This window comes from Lactuca virosa, chromosome 1 (assembly GCF_052849685.1).
Source record: "Lactuca virosa cultivar CGN04683 chromosome 1, Lactuca_virosa_CGN04683_v6, whole genome shotgun sequence".
Lineage (NCBI taxonomy): Eukaryota > Viridiplantae > Streptophyta > Magnoliopsida > Asterales > Asteraceae > Lactuca > Lactuca virosa.
In genome coordinates, this window is record NC_136426.1 from 270,946,174 (window position 1) to 270,963,772 (window position 17,599).

Sequence of the window (17,599 nt, forward strand, 5' to 3'; positions counted from 1 at the left end):
TTCATCTTGTAATATCATCACAGTGTATATAATTGAATCATAGACAACATCATCATCACACATGAAATATAACAACCATCATAGTTTGCATAAGTGTGTTGGTTTACCAGTTACATTCCAAATGTCAAATGTATGATAATAACAAAAATACACAAAAATCCACGTGTTCTTAATGACCAACCTGCTTAACGATTTCCTGAGAATACAAGTTATTTTGAAAATGGTCAACATATATAATGTTGGTGAGTTCATAAGCATGTTTGTATGAAAAGTTTTGTATCATTTGTAAGCACCAGAATATCCGATATTTTCCGCAAAAATGGTTTGTGCATTTTGTATCAAATCTTGTATTATAACATGTGTGTTCATATTTTGAAATTGTATAAAGAGAGAGTTCCAGAAATTCCTATATTTTCTGTTATAAGTAAAATGTGAGGTATCGTGTTTGTTTCCCAGAAAATCCGATATTTTATGTCTGTAAAAGAGTTGTAGTCTTTAAAACCATAAGACCCGAGTAATGTAATAAATGTATAATCCGTACAATGTATCATGAGAATAGTATATGCAATTCGTAATTTTACAGTGTTTGTTAATCTCTATGTGAGTCGTTATAACCATGCTTGATGCGACTGATATGCCTGTCGTGACATTTTTCAGGCGTCACTTGTTTAAGGTAAGACATTTGTCACCCTAGACTGACCTAGTCTACCTGTAGCGAACAGCTCAGATACGGGGCTGTCAACCCCGTACAGATCTATACACAAACTCTCGCTCTCCCTCCAGGAGACCCTGGTTATAACTACAGGACTTAAGGTTGTACACTAGGTAGGTACGGGTGAAGATGTATCTCACAGGAACCTTAACTAAATTTACGCGAACAGTGTATCACATTATTTACCGCTTTAAAATAATGTTTCAAGTATTCATTTGATTACAAAACATTGACGATGAAAATACCATTTGTTTTTATCAAAGACTCAAGTATTGTTTATTATTAGCCTGAATATCATAAAATGTGTCGTGAGGCCCAATAAGAAAATCAATGGGCCTATAAGGCCCAAGAAACATGAAATGAGTATACGAAGTCCAATAAACATGTATTTGAGTATAACAAGCCCAGTTTGAGTAAAATTGTCGTAAAGAGCCCATTTATTATGAAAATGATCGTTTTAGTCCAATTTGTGCTAAAAATGACATAAACGGCCCATTTTTCTTAGAATTGACCTTTTTGGCCCAAAAAATTGAAATTTTACAATAAAGACCCACTTTTGTCAAAATTCAATAAATTGGCCCACTAAAGCCAAAAATTTACAATAAAGGCACATTTTCATTTCAAATGACATTTTAAGCCCATTAAAACCGAAAGTTCGTAAATAAGGCCCATTTTGATTAAAATGACATTTTAAGTTCCTTAAGGCCCAAAATTTACATTTTTAGCCCATGAAACAGTGAATTTCCAAATAAGGCCCATTTTTATGAAAAATGACATATTTGGCCCATTTAGCCGAGAATTTACACTTTAGGCCCATTTTAACCGTGTTTTTCATTTAAAGCCCTCTTTTATGAAAAATGACACTTTTGGGCTCATAAAACTATATATTTTTAAATAAAGCCCAATAAACCCAAAAATGACTCCAAAAGTTCCTTTTCTTTATCTTTAGTTTCAAAAATGGTCGTTTTATGTACATTCCTTGGATTTCTAGTAACCTTTACATGTTTAATCTTTTCGAGATAATACAAAGTTACTTCTAAGAGTTTGTATACAAATATCACCAATGCTTTTTAAGATATTTCGAATTTTATGAGGGTTTAGCAAGCTTTCATGACATATTCACAACATATAACATGAAAATACACACATACATGCATAAATAATTAGATCTAACACAAAACCAACTTGTATTCTCCCCCAAAACATAGTAAAACCGAAAACAAGGGGGTATGAAGCTCACCTTAGTGTTAGTTGGATTTTGAGGAGAAGTTTGAAGGAGTTTTCGGCCCTAGCTAACCTCTTGAAGAGGTTTTCGATACATGATGGTTCTAGAGAGCTAGAATACGAAATGAAGCCATGTAAGGAAGTGTTCTTTAGCATATAATGGAAATCAATAACTTATGTATGAGGACAACTTACCAAGTAGATGATACTTGATGTAAAGCTCTTGATATCACTCATAAGATCACAAAAGTTTGCAAGGGATGGATGAAGGAAATCTCCTTGTGTTTGAGAGGGAAGGAAATTAAGTGAGAAAATTGGAATGAAAAGTGGTGGGGAAGGAGGTCTTCGGCTGAGAATAAGAAGAGAAGAGAGAGAGAGAGAGAGAGAGAGAGAGAGAGAGAGAGAGAATAGAATGGTTAATACATAGGGGATTAGTGTGTAGGAGCTTAGAAATATGTGAGTTAATTTGCATGGGAAACCTCTAAACAATAATGAGGTGTCACTTAATTTATGTTAATTCAATTTCTCTTTTTTTTTATTAAACCCGAGAGTTGGAGAGGGGAGGAAAAGAAAAGGGTATTGGGCTTGAATACAAATCTAGAATATATTAGCCCAAATAAGAATTTTCGGCCCATTGGGCCCACATATGTGTTTACGACCCAAAATGATAAATGGAATGGGTTTTCAGCCCATATAATTAAAGAAGACGGTTTTCAGCCCAATAAGGCCCATGATGAGTCTTGTGGCCGATAAATCTATTGCTTATTGAATGTGTGTCCAACTAGGGCCCAAATGAGGTTTCTTAGCCCAAAAGAATCAAGTTGAATGTTTATTGGTCCATTAGGCCCAATAAGAGGATCTTGGTCCAATAAGAGTTTGAACCGGGAAGTTAGGGTTTCAAACCCAATGTTGAGTGAATGTAATGTATTGAATTTGGTTTAGAGCTTGCACACGTGAGTTTTGATTCGAGTTGTTGTTGTTGAATAAATAACATGTATAACAACATACTTAGGATTACAAGATACATCGAAAGTAATTACGCATAGACAAAATTTCCTAGCCCAAAATGCCAGTTGTGATATGCGCACCTGCTAAATCAGCCAAGTAGTCTTGAGCACTACCTCAGTGCTCCGCGTGACTCGGTGTCCAACCTCGCCCCAACAAACTGGAGTCCTACATCTCCGACCATACAACATCTCAAACGGAGGTCGGTCGATACTGACATGGTAACTATTGTTGTATGAAAACTCTGCCAATGGGAGGTATGTATCCCAACTAGGCCCAATAAGAGGATCTTGGTCCAATAAGAGTTTGAACCGGGAAGTTAGGGTTTCAAACCCAATGTTGAGTGAATGTAATGTATTGAATTTGGTTTAGAGCTTGCACACGTGAGTTTTGATTCGAGTTGTTGTTGTTGAATAAATAACATGTATAACAACATACTTAGGATTACAAGATACATCGAAAGTAATTACGCATAGACAAAATTTCCTAGCCCAAAATGCCAGTTGTGATATGCGCACCTGCTGAATCAGCCAAGTAGTCTTGAGCACTACCTCAGTGCTCCCCGTGACTCGGTGTCCAACCTCGCCCCAACAAACTGGAGTCCTACATCTCCGACCATACAACATCTCAAACGGAGGTCGGTCGATACTGACATCGTAACTATTATTGTTTGAAAACTCTGCCAATGGGAGGTATGTATCCCAACTACCTCCAAAATCCAACACGCATGCCCGAAGCATATCCTCGATTGTGTTGATCGTCCTCTCGCTTTGGCCATCTGTCTGGGGGTGGTATGCCGTGCTGAAATGCAACTGAGTGCCCAGTTCCTCGTGGAACTTCTTCCAGAATCTAGATGTGAATCGAAATGTCCCAGTCAGAGACTACTGACACTGGCACCCCGTGCCTAACCACCACCTCTCACACGTAAATATCTGCTAATTTCTCCACGGAGATGCTCTCGGAGATCGGAATAAAGTGGGCATTCGTCATCAACCTGTCCACAATCACCCATATGGAATCCACACCCCTCGCTGTCTTCGGTAACTTCGTGATGAAGTCCATAGTGATCTCTTCCCACTTCCACATGGGAATGGCTAGCGGCTGAACCTTTCCATGAGGTCGCAAATGCTCGGCCTTGACCTTCCAACAGGTCAAGCACCACTCCACAAACCAGACGATCTCCCGCTTCATGCAGGGCCACCAGTAACTTAGTCTCAAGTCTCTATACATTTTTGTAGCCCCCGGATGTATAGAGAACTTGGACTTGTGCGCCTCCTCCAATAACTTATGCCTCACTCCCCCAGATGCTGGGACCCACACTCGGACACACTGGGTCAAGAGACCCTGACCATTCCAGGACGAACAAAGGAATTTGTCCCCATATCCGCTCTAACTTCCAAATCTCCTTCTTCAAACCCTCCACCTGTGCCTCGTTGATCATATACAACAAGAAAGAGATCACTGTCATCCTCAAACAAACGTTCCTAATCGGGGAATCCGCCGTATTACGACTCAAAGCACCGGCCACCACATTGGCATTCCCTTGATGGTATAAGATCTCACAATCATAATCTTTCAGCACGTCCAACCACCTCCTCTGCCGCATGTTGAGGTTCTGTTGATCCATCAAATACATCAAACTCTTATGATCAGTATAAATAGTGCACCGTACTCCATACAAGTAGTGCCGCCAAATGTTGAGGGCAAACACCACTGCCCCCAAGATTGATGCATTACAATACACTACCAAATCATCCAGCCCCTCCGGTAGCACTAGAATCGGTGCCTCACATAACTTCTGCCTCAGGGTCTTGAAAGCCAACTACTGGTCCAGGCCCGATCGAAATATCACATTCTTCTTGGTCAAACGGGTCAAAGGCACAACGATCTTGGAGAAATCCTGGATGAATCTCCGATAATACCCCGCTAGACCCAAGAAGCTACAAATCTCGGATGCATTCTTCGGCACTTCCCACCGCATCACTGCCTCAACCTTGGCTGGATCCACCGAAATACCCTCCTGGTTGATGACGTGCCCCAAAAACTGTACCTCTCGCAGCCAGAAATCACACTTGGAGAACTTGGCATAAAGCCTTTCCGTTCTCAGTGTCTCCAATACCTCCCTCAGATGCTACTCATGCTGCTCCTTGGTCTTAGAATACATCAAGATATCATCAATAAATACAATCACCTACCGATCCAGCATCGGTCTACACACTCTGTTCATGAGATCCATGAATGCTTCTGGGGCATTGATGAGCCCAAATGGCATCACCACAAACTCATAGTGCCCGTACCAGGTCCTGAAAGCAGTCTTCAGTATATCCTCATCCCGAATCCTCATCTGATGGTATCCCGATTGAAGATAAATGTTCGAAAACCAAGACGCACCCTGCAGTTGATCGAACAAATCATCGATCCTCGGTAGCGAATAATGGTTTTTCACCATTAGTTTGTTCATCTCTCGATAATCAATGCACATCCTATGGGACCCGTCCTTCTTTTTCACAAACAGGATCAGAGCTCCCCACGGGGAACTGCTCGGACGAATAAACCCTCTGCCTAGCAGCTCCTAAAGCTGCGTAGATAGCTCTTGCATCTCGGGCGGAGTTAGCCGGTATGGTGCCTTGGCTATCAGAACGGCATCTCGGACGGATAAACCCTCCACTTGCCTCTCCGGAGGCACTCCAGGTAACTCCTCAGGAAAGGAATCCCAAAATTCCTGTACAACCGGTACACTGCCCAAATCTATTGGGGTCTCAACCCTCGCATCCGAGATATATGCCAGAAATCCCATACAACCCTGCTGTAGAAATCTCCTAGCCCTCGCAGCCGAACAGAGGGTTGGCCCCTGTGAGGCCCTCTCTCCATTAATAACCAGTTCTCCCCTACTTGGGGTTCGAACCCTCACCAACTATCGCTCACAATATATCATGGCCCCATTGGCCCCCAACCAGTCCATCCCGAAAATCACCTTCAGCCCTCGCAATGGTATCGGGACTAGATCAACATGAACCCTCTCTCCAAGCACATTCAAGAAACAGTCCCGATAGACCCTCGCAGCACTCACAGTGCGGTCATCTGCAATCACCACCTCAAACGGGGAATCTAAAGTTCCCGACGCATCCCGAAACTTCTTACTAAGTGCAAGAGATACAAATGATCGGGTGGTTCCCGAATCGAACAAAACGTGAGCAGACATACCATTGACCAAAAAGGTCCCTATACATGAGCACATATATACATATAACAAATACAAATCAATATAGAGCAGGAAGATAAAAGACGTACCAACCACAACGTCTGGCGCTGCCCGAGCCTCCTCGTTGGTGAACTGAAATGCATGGCTCTTCGCCGCAGGAGCATCCGCCTTAGCAGGGCCGCCATCGGTAATCCTCATTGTGGCGGGCGCAGGCGCCGCTACTGCTCCTCCCCCTCCCTGCAACCTCGAACAATCGGCCCGCTTATGGCCGGTCTAGTTGCAGTGAAAACAATTCAAGCCCTTCTTGGGGCAATACCTCCTCAAGTGACCCGGCTGGCCACATGCATAACATCTTGAGCCCCCTATCCGACAAGCCCCACTGTGCGGTTTACCGCACTTGTCACACCGGCCACAACCCTGCTATCCCCTACTGGAAGAATCTGAGGTCTTAGGCTTTTTAGCCTGACCTACTGCTGTCTGTGTCTGCTCGGGTTTCCGCTTGGTGTGGAAGTCCAACTCCATCTCCCGCTCACGGGCTTTCTCCACAATCTCATTCAGGGTTTTGCACCATGTAAAGCTCACAAACTCTCGGATATCATCCCTCAACATGGAATGATATATCGTCCTCCTCATATCCTCGTCTGTAGCATACTGTGGGATCAACAATGCTCGTTCCCGAAACTTGGCGGTAATCTCCACCACAGTCTCGGTGGTCTGCTGGAGCTCCTGAAACTCCCTCACCAACCGATGCACCTCAATAGATGGTGCAAACTCTAGATCAAATCGTCTGACAAACTCAGCCCATGTCATCTCAGCCGCACCGGCTGTTCCCACCTGGCTAGTCACCTCTCCCCACCAGTCTCGAGTTCGATATCTCCGCATACATGAAGCAAAACCCACCTTTTCCGTATCAGGGCAGGAACTCGTGCGTTGGGCATTCTCTATGTCCGCCACCTAGCGTCGGTTAACAATGGGATCCCTGACCCCCAAAAAACTCCAACGCCCCGCACGCCTTGAGCTCCCGGAACGAGTGAGTTCAGTCCCCGACCTGGCCCGCAGCAATCTCGACTCTGAATGCCCTGAGCCTATCCTCCGTGATCTCCATCATACCCTCCTTGGCTGTCCCAAAAATAACTGGGGTAGTGTCAAGGATACCCCTCGTAACCTCGGCTGCTATGAGCTCGCGCAGCCTCTCATCAATGGGTTCGGTACTGTCGCCCGACCCAAATCCGGATCCTGATCTTGATCCCCCAGCTCCATGTCGTGTCACCACAATACTGAATTGCAATGTCATAAATCATAATGACCAGGATATCCAAATAGGGGATCCTCCCACACCGGTCCTCCATAGAGCTTCCAGATCTAACATTGGTTCGGGTACAGGTCCTGTGCTTTCAGTAGTATGGGCCCAATACTCCCTCCCACACCTACCTGTACCTTCCCCAAGGCTCTACCTGATAAATCTAATTCGTCCCAAAACAAATCATATCTCACAGGCTACCGCATAGCTCAAATTCTAGGCTATCCTAAGATTTTCTCTACCCACATCAATCATAACAGGTTGCCTTTATGCATGCAAATTATACACAGAAAAATATCAAATAGACTTTCGAATAATAGATTCTACCCTAGGACCACAACTAGACAAGGATCAGGAAATAAGGCCAAATCAATTATTCTAAGGCTATAAGCTCCTAACCGTATACAATTTTAAAAGCATACACATAACAAGATCCATACGATAATCATAACTCAAATATCAGTATAACATGGCTAACATATTGGGGAACTACTTACTTGGTTCGGCCGATCACTCGCATTGCACTCTCCTCTTTTCCATTCTTAAAAACTTAATGACATTTATTTTTTTGAAAACAATTTTTACCATTTCCTTAGTTTTAGTCTTGACACACCCGAGAGTGTGCCCAAATCCCTCAAACCAAGGCTCTGATACAAACTTGTAACGACCTAAATTTTCGAAGGAAAATTTTCATTTTTAAATAGTCAAAAACATTTTCCAGAAGCCATAAAATCTCAAATACATTTGTTTTCAAATTCGTAACAATAACAATATTATTCCAATCATCAGAGTGTCGCATAAAAACGTCAGAGAGAGAGTGCATGCCGCGTCATCAAGCATTGCCCTTGCCCTTAGGCTCAGATGTACCTGAAACAAATCCACAAACTGTAAGCTAATGCTTAGTGAGTTCCCCAGAGCATACCCCACACAATCCACATAATCACATAATCCTAATTAGCTATAAAAGCTACATAAACCATACAACCCACGCATACAAACATATAAGGATGTCGTGGGCTCCTCGCAAGGTCTTACTCTAGGTTGCCATGGGCTCCTCCACATGGTTTTACACCTAAGTGCCATGGGCTCCCCTATGGTCTTTAGCTAGAAACCCATGGTCTCCCCCACATGGTCTTACATCCAAGTGCCATGGCCTCCTCCCATGGACTTTACTTGAAAAGCCATGGGCTCCTCCACATGGTCTTACATCCAAGCGCCATGGGCTCCCCCATGGTCATCCCTGCAAGTGTCATACAAACATAACACATATCATAAAATGGGCTGGCCTTTGTGCCTTAGACCCATTGGTATGGTGAAAAAACTCACCTCTCGTGAATGATGAACTTACAAGATAAGGTCAGATAAGTCCCACACACTGCTCAACTCAACTGCCTATAATCATCATGTGATTAACTTGTCAAAATCCCGAAATACTATAAATGCCTTCAAAGTCAACCCTGGTCAACCCTGGTGAAATTCAGGGTCAACAGTCAAGGTCAACAGTTCATGTTGACCTCAACTCGTCGCGTGCTTCTAGCAACTCGTCGAGTTACCTGAGTAACTAGTCAACTCGCCGAGTTACATGTGTAACTCGTCGAGTTCCTTAATGTCCAGAAGACCGAAAACTCATGTAGACCAAAAACTCTAATCCTTCATCGAAAACACTCAGAATCTCGAAAACGGGTAAACCCTACCCGATTTGTCGAGTTGGCTAAGGAACTCGGCGGGTCCCTTCAGTCCTTTTTGTGTTAGACGTTTTTAAGCTACCCCAAAGCTCCAAATTGCATATCTAACCTCCTAGGGCATGGTTTCCATGTAAAGTTGCAAACTTTACGTGCATGCAAGCTCTTAAATGTCAAAACCAAGCTAAGGGAGGGGTTTAAGCCAAAAAGGAGGACCAATGCTTGATAAATTCAGTGACTTTATAACTCTAAGGAGTTAGATGAATCCAAATCTGAAGTTAGAACTTCAGATCATGCCCAATACCCGAAATAATCTACAAATGTACTAAAAATGACCTTAAACCTAAGAAAAAGGGGATCTAATGCTAGAATGATCGAGCTAACAACTTGTTACCTTCAAATGGAAGCCCAAACGATGTAGATGCTGGATCTACAAGCTCCTTCCCGTTCCAAGCTTCTCAACCTTCAAACTTCTTCAACAAGTTGCACCAAAACACTCTCTTAGCCTCTAAAGCATAAAGAAGCAGCAAAGAATGGTTAGGGTTTCTTCTCTGGGTGATGAAGTGCTAAGGGAGGCCACAAGAGGCAGATTAAGTCCTTTATATAGGGTGCAAACCCTAAAACTTAGGGTTTTCCTTTACAACGCCTACCCGTCGAGTCGGGGCCTTCCGACTCGTCGAGTAGGATCTAAATCCCGCATCCTCATAGATGATCTCTACTCGACGAGTTGGAGCTCCCCAACTCGTCGAGTCCTATCATTAAACCTTAAACCTTGGAAAAATTAGATGATACCTGGAACGGGTGTTACATGTCTGATGCATTATTTATGAAAAAAATAATGTTGGATGTTGAGCATTTCTTCCATGGTTTCCATTATTTATGGTGAAACCCAAACAATGTATTACATGTGAAATAACTCTTAGTCTTTAGGATATCTCTTTTGCATGAACATTATCGTTGTAAGGTCAATCCTTAAAATCTGATGAAGTAAAACCGGGTCGTGCTGACTTTCATCAACGCCAGCATCTCATCAGTGCCAACGTGAATACTTGACCAACATAGCCAACGTCAGTGTGATGATGTTTTGTAGATGTACACATATATAGCTAGTTAGCATATCCGATATCTTAGGATATTGGATATTCTCTTTATTTACTTAGATTAGGTGAAATTCTTGATTTGTAGGGATTGACACCACATAGATTTTACTATAAAATCATGTGTGTAGGGTTCTTGTAATCAACCAATTCATGAACCCTAGCCATCTGTTTGTTAGTTTTTTGAGAACTTTCTTAGTGAAAAACCTTTGTGATAAATCATTGTTCTTTGTCTTTTCTGTTAATCGATCTCGATCTGGGATCTCACATCCGGTATCAGAGTGGTTACCTGATATCGATTAATAATGTCTTCTTCTTCATCCAATCACTGTAAATCCATGATGGTCCTTGAAACCATGCACTATTCCATGATGGATATTATAAAGGACGGTCCTCATGTTCCTATGTATCAAACCATGAAGGAAAACGTTAAGGATGGTAAGGAGGTCAAAAAACCTACTCATAAATTCACTGAAGACGAGGCCGTGATACCATAGGAAACGCCGTTCCCTATGACATTTACCATTTTTTTTTTCAGAATTGAAGATCTTTGAAGGAGATGATGGATATGCTAACTGTAGCTTATGAAGGATTTTATGAAGTTAAGGATGTCAACTAGAACACTCTAAATCGACGGTACGAGCACTTCTTCCAACATAAAACCAAATCTCTTATTCAAGTTTTTCAATTGCTTTAAATTCTTGGAGAACGATATGCCTTGTCTTAACATGAACAATACTAGAAACTCTTTGGATCTTGTTGTAACGACGTAAATTTTCAAACAATTTTTCATTTTTCAAACAACATGATTATCATTTAAACATTCTCAAATCTCATGTTCAACAATTGTCATCAAATAAAACATATCCCAAGATCACAAATAAAATCATCGGTCTGTGTGTACGGATCATGCCGACGCCTTCCCGCGATCGTCACTAGTACCTGAAACACATAACACATAACATTGTAAGCATAAATGCTTAGTGAGTTCCCCAAAATACCACATACAGCACGTATTAGCCACTCGAGGCTATAACTCTGTGGACCCTCTGGTCCTAACTCTGTGGACCCTCTAGTCCTAACTCTGTGGACCTTCTGGCCCTAACTCTGTAAACTCTGAACAATAGATAACATAAATCACATAGAAATAATGCAGTGTATCACATCATATATATAGCATACAAGGTACTCTGTCACACAACTCTAATTACCACTCTAGGTAAAGTATAGTGAGAAGACTCACATCAGGTAACTCGGTAAATCTCGAACTCGGAAATACGGATCTAGCCTCCGCCTAATCACATAAAATAATTACTCTAATCAATACGACTCTCAAAGGCTAGGCTATTCCCTCTCTAAGTTCTCCCAGGAGGGTAAAAGACCATTTTACCCCTCCAATGGCTCAAAAGTCCAAACATTGACTGGACCCTAAAAGTCAACGAAAGTCAACGGTCAACTTTGACCTGACTCGTCGAGTGCACATAGGTGACTCGACGAGTCCAAGCGTGTCCTCTGGGTCTATCTAAACCTCACTCGACTCGCCGAGCGAACCTTCCACTCGACGAGTCACCACTGGTCATGAATCGCGGGTCAACCCGACTTGACTCGTCGACTCCCCTTATGGACTCGGCGAGTTCCTTCCATGGAAACACTCAAACGACCTTCTGAGGTCAGATCTGCTTCACCAACTAGTAGATCTAACCTTCTAGCACTCAAAAGTCACGTAAAGGTTCGAACTTTAGGCCCATGCATCACACTATCATGTCTATATGCCAAAATAACCCTTAATATAATAACCTAGGCCCCAAAACTCATAAAGGATTGCGTAAAGCTGAAGAATAGGGACTCTCTGGACCTCTCAAGGTCCAGATCTGATAATATTGTCACCAGGGGACATCACACACACTAGATCTCTTACCAAAGTGAAGAGATGAAACCCTAGATTCATGAAATCTATTACTCAAATGAAGATAGACTTGAATCCTTACCTCCCACAGCAACTCTGAACGAAATGATGGAAGATTTGAGTCCCACAAGTCAGCCTAACTCGAAATCCTTCCTTCCCTTTGCTAAAACACACAAAAGAATGATGAATTAGCCCTCCTCTGGCACTACAAGCTTTCTCTCTTCTCTCTAGGGTTTCTCAGGGGAAGGTGGCCGCAATTGAGGCTATAAATGCCTTTAAATAGGTCCCAAACCCGGGAAATTAGGGTTTCTCTGCCCAGCACCTACTCGGCGAGTCCCTCCTCCGACTCGTCGAGTCCATTCATTAAATCCATGCGGCAATCTCGACTCGACTCGGCGAGTTGGTCCCTCAACACGTCGAGTCCCTCCTTAAATCACAGGATTAACATACAGAATAATGTCCCTGAAAATCCGGATGTTACACTTGTAAGGTCCTAGAAACAGGATCTTAACCAGTGATCAAGCAATCTAACAATCAAACAAGATAAGAATGGAGTAGAAGAAGATTAAACCAAATCTTGCACACGTTTATATCAGAAAAACGTCTAGTACAACTTGGACATAATGACCGTAAACATAGAGGACCATCAACAACCACTGATAGACTCAGACACATCCTATATATAGGGAGAAAAGACTTGGCCGTAAACACACTCTGGCCGTACACACACCAAACCACTTCTATTACAATACCCAAAGCACAATAAGACCTATACATCCAAAAGCCTAGCCCAAACCATTAACTGGACCCTTCAATCTCCCCCTTGGTTTGGGGCTAGCCGTGACTCAGTCCTTTTCAATTATAAGCACATCGGATCCTCCCATAGCCCCTTGCCACATCTCCTTTGCAATAATCTCGACAACCATTGTTTTGTACTCTTTAGCAACAGACTCGAAAATATCTTCAGCCACCTTGATCTGATGTAGGGCCAAATGATGAATATCCTAATTTTGAAATTGAAGTAAATCCTTTTTGTCGAACAAGCGAAAGCACCCATCTTGGAACTTGATGATAGCAGTCGCAGTGGTTTCATCATAGACTCAGTATAGCATGTTTGCAAGAGATCCATCACACCTTATCAGTATTTCTACCTTCATGTCTATGTCTGGTCGATCGCCGGTATTGTGGTCCACTTAAACACGAAGGTTGTGACAAATTTAGGACATCTTATAAATGACAAAACATTAGATCCTATGAACTTAGATAATAATCCTAAAAGACCATTCAACTGACGACGACCAAAGGTATTGTTGTCCACCTAAATTGAGCAGCGAGATCTACAGATAACCTATAAAAAGTTCTATTTTAATTGTATTAGAACGTGTTTCCCGCTTCCTGATATACCCCAATAATCAAGGTCTTCTAGAATACTCCTTACTTCAGATGAGCAGACAATTATTAAGGAAGAAGTCGGATTTAGAATGCATACGTTGTACACTCAGGTCGGATCTCTTCCAGTCACGCAGAGAGTGGAACATATGACTAACTAGAGTTTAGAGGGATTCAGAAGTAGAAGGTTGCATATGCTGTGAACCAGGTCGGATTGTTAATCACGCAAAGGAGACAGCATATGACTAACAGGTAGGAAGAATAGCATAGAAGAAGATGCAGATAGATAGAGTTGTATATGTTGCATTCCAGGTCGGATCTCTTCCAATTAGCAGAGGAAGCAACATATGACTAACAGATAGAAAGAAAGAAAATAATTTTCTACAGACCTAATTTATCGTAATTCCCCAGTTGCCCTGTCAATACCGTAATTAAGGACAAAGTCCGCACATCGAGGAAAAGTTAATCCACAGTTCTAGATACAAATCATTTAATGTATCCGCAAATTTTCATGTATATCTCTCTGCTCAACCTACCCAAGCGTCGTATTGTCAGGCCAAATGGAACTATCTAGGTCAAGATTTGTCAGGTCTCTAGATTCCTTAAGTTCATCTGATCCTAGTCAAGTCCATTTTAAAAACTTTCGTGCCTACCGGCGCATCGAACACAGATCTTAGACAATTCGACTTTGGCACCTTACACAGATTCAGATTGTCTGTTATCACATAATTATATCACTTCCCAACACATCACCTACAAACAGAAACATATTAACAACATATTTTTAATTTTAAGATTTTCTAATGTTTTTGGAATATTTTCTAACAAAATGAATTTTGATGTCAATGTGTTTTGTTTTGGAATGTTGGACTAGATTTTTAGCAATCTGAATTGCAGCCTCATTATCACAAAATATAGGGTTTTCTAAATAATTCAAACCGTAATCCAACAGCTGATGTTGGATCCATATAACTTGAGAGTAACAAGCAGAGGCAGCAACATATTCTGCTTCTGTTGTTGAGGTTGAGACGGTGTGCTGTTTCTTGCACTGCTAAGACACTAGCCGGTCACCAAGGAATTGACAACCTCCGGACGTAGATTTCCTGTCAAGCTTACAGCCTCCATAATTACGGTCAGCAAATGCATATAAATCAAATTCAGAAATTTTCGAGTACTAAAGACCCAATTTTGGGCTGCCTCTGAGGTACCGAAAGATTCTTTTGACAACAATAAGATGTGAAAGTTTAGGATTAGCCCGATAACGTGCGCATTGACAAACTGCAAACATGATGTCTGGTCGTCTTGTAGTTAGATACATTAACGAACCGATCATTGATCTGTAGTGAGTTTGATCTACGGATTCGCCATCAGTATCTGGAGTCAGCAGGGGTCTCTCGGCCATTGGCGTCAAAGCAGGTTTTGCGTCTTGAAACCCAAACTTCTGAAGTATATCCTCCACACACTTTGCTTGATGGAGCAGGATCCCGGTTGATCTTTGTTGGACCTGAAGCCCCAAAAACATGGTCATTTCGCCTAACGAACTTATCTCGAACCTCTTTTTCATCACTCCTTCGAACTCTTTGCAAAGCTGTGGATTTGTAGACCCGTAGATAATGTCGTCAACATAGATATGGACTAGAATCTGATCATTACCCACATGCTTGATGAATAAAGTTTGATCGATAGTGCCGTGAGAATATCCATGTTCGAGGAAGTGCTTTGTGAGAGTTGCATACCATGCTCGAGGAGCTTGATGTAACCCATACAGTGCGTTGTCCAACTTGTAGACATGATTGGGAAACTTCGAGTTAAGAAACCCAGGGGGTTGATCAACGTAGATTTCTTCCTTCACTTTGCCATACAAGAAGGCAGTCTTGACATGCATCTGATAAACAGTGAAGTTCATGTAGGAAGCGTATGCAAGGAAGATACGGATAGCCTCCAAGCGAGCTACTGGAGCATAAACCTCGGTGTAGTCAAGACCCTCAATCTGTCTAAACCCACGAACCACCAATCTCGCCTTATTGCGCACCATGACTCCGGAATCATCCTGCTTATTGCGGTATACCCAGTGTGTGGCAAGAGAATTTTTTCCCTTAGGAAGTTCAACCAGCGTCCAAACCCCGAACTTTTCAAATTGATTTAACTCTTTGTGCATAACATCTACCCAACTGGGCTCATTCAAAGCCATTTCAACGTTCTTTGGCTCTATTTGAGAGATAAAGCAAGAATAGAGACATGTATTAACATCTCCACTCTGGCTTCTTGTTCTAACACCATCACCCAGCAGGCCAATGACATTATCGATCGGATGATCACGTTGAATGCGTGAAGGTATCTCCTGGCTGATGTCATTGAGTGAAACGGGAAGATTGTGAATGTTGAAAACTCCTTCATTTGTCGAATGATCCACTTCAGATGAACCTGTCTCATTAGTAGGATCTGCCACAAACACATTTGCAATCTGCTTAGGAAAGAGAAGTTCCATAAAAGATTGAGTAACAGCGGAAGCATCTCGGGACATGAACTCTCTTTCATCAGGAGTAAGAGGAGTGGCATCAGCATCTGGAGCTTGTTGATGACTTGGAGATTCTGGACAAGTAATTGGAACATATGAATCCACCGTAGGAATTGTAGAAGACACTATCGGCGGTCTTTAACAACGTCTTCGTCTTCATCTTCAGCTACAGTCTTCGAACCAGAAGTAGAGGCAGATAAACTATCTGAACACATATTGAACGATTTGAACAAAGATATGTAATCAAACAGCCAATCAGGACCCACTCTAGCATCCGTTTCATTCTCCTCCAACCAGCATACATCGAAGGATTCTACAATTTGCTTTGTTCTTTTGTTGTAGACCCCGTACGCAGTGCGAGCAGCATACCCCACAAAATAGCAGTCATCAGCTTTGGCATTAAACTTCGGGTTGGACTCCAGGTGAAGAAGGGTACAAGGGCAGCCAAATACGCGGAAATGACTGACAGATGGCTTGTAACCATATAGAATTTCGTATGGAGTCTTCATATGGGCTTTGTTGATCAAAACACGATTCTGAACATAGCAAGCAGTGTCGATCGCCCCAGCCCAAAAGAAAACTAGTAACTTTGAGTAACACAGCATCGTCCTTGCAGCGTCTTGCAGCGTTCGATTCCTTCGTTCAGCAACACCGTTTTGCTGAGGCGTGCGAACTGAACTGTATTGACGCATAATTCCCTTTTCTATGCAAAAGTGATCAAGAACTGCATTCTTGAATTCTATTCCATTATCAGTTCGAAGCGCCTTCACCCGGTTATTGGCTTGGTTCTCTATTATTACAATGAACTTCTTGATCGGATCAGATACCTGTTGGATAAGAAGAAAACCCATGTGAAATGCAAGAAGTCATCAATCACAACTAGACAGTATGAATTCATGTTGATGCTTAGGACATTGACCGGACCAAATAAGTCCATGTGCAATAATTGGAGCACCTGGCTGATTGAATTGACCTGTTTTGGCAGGTGTGGTTTATGCTTTCCCTGGGCACATGACACACACTTTTCAAATGTTATGAAGTCTCTGACAAGCAGGCCACGCACCATTTCGTTTTTAGCAAGACGATTCAGATTCTTAGCGTTCGCATGACCGAGTCGTCGGTGCCACATCATAGCATTTTGTTCTGAGACTTTTGAAAAGAGGCAGGTGACTTGCTCAGGAATGTTGCTATTCTTGTTGATGATGTATGCATTTCCATCCCGCTTTGATTTAACAAGAATCCACTCATCCGGGATGACAATGCCTGACTTTAAGATCAGACACTCTTTATCAGTAAAATGCGTTGAATAACCCTTGTCGCAAATCTGAGAGACGCTCAACAAGCTGTGCTTTAACTCGGGAGCATAGTTGACGTTCTCGAAACTCAGCACTCCGTTTGTCACAGTTCCTCTCTGAGTGATTTTTCCGCCTTCTCCGCCCGCAAAGGAAACAAATCCCCCATTAAAAGTATGAATGTCGTTTAACTGGGAGATGTCTCCTGTCATATGCCGGGAGAAGCCGCTGTCGACATACCAAGGTCTGACGACATTCCTCCGCAAATGTCC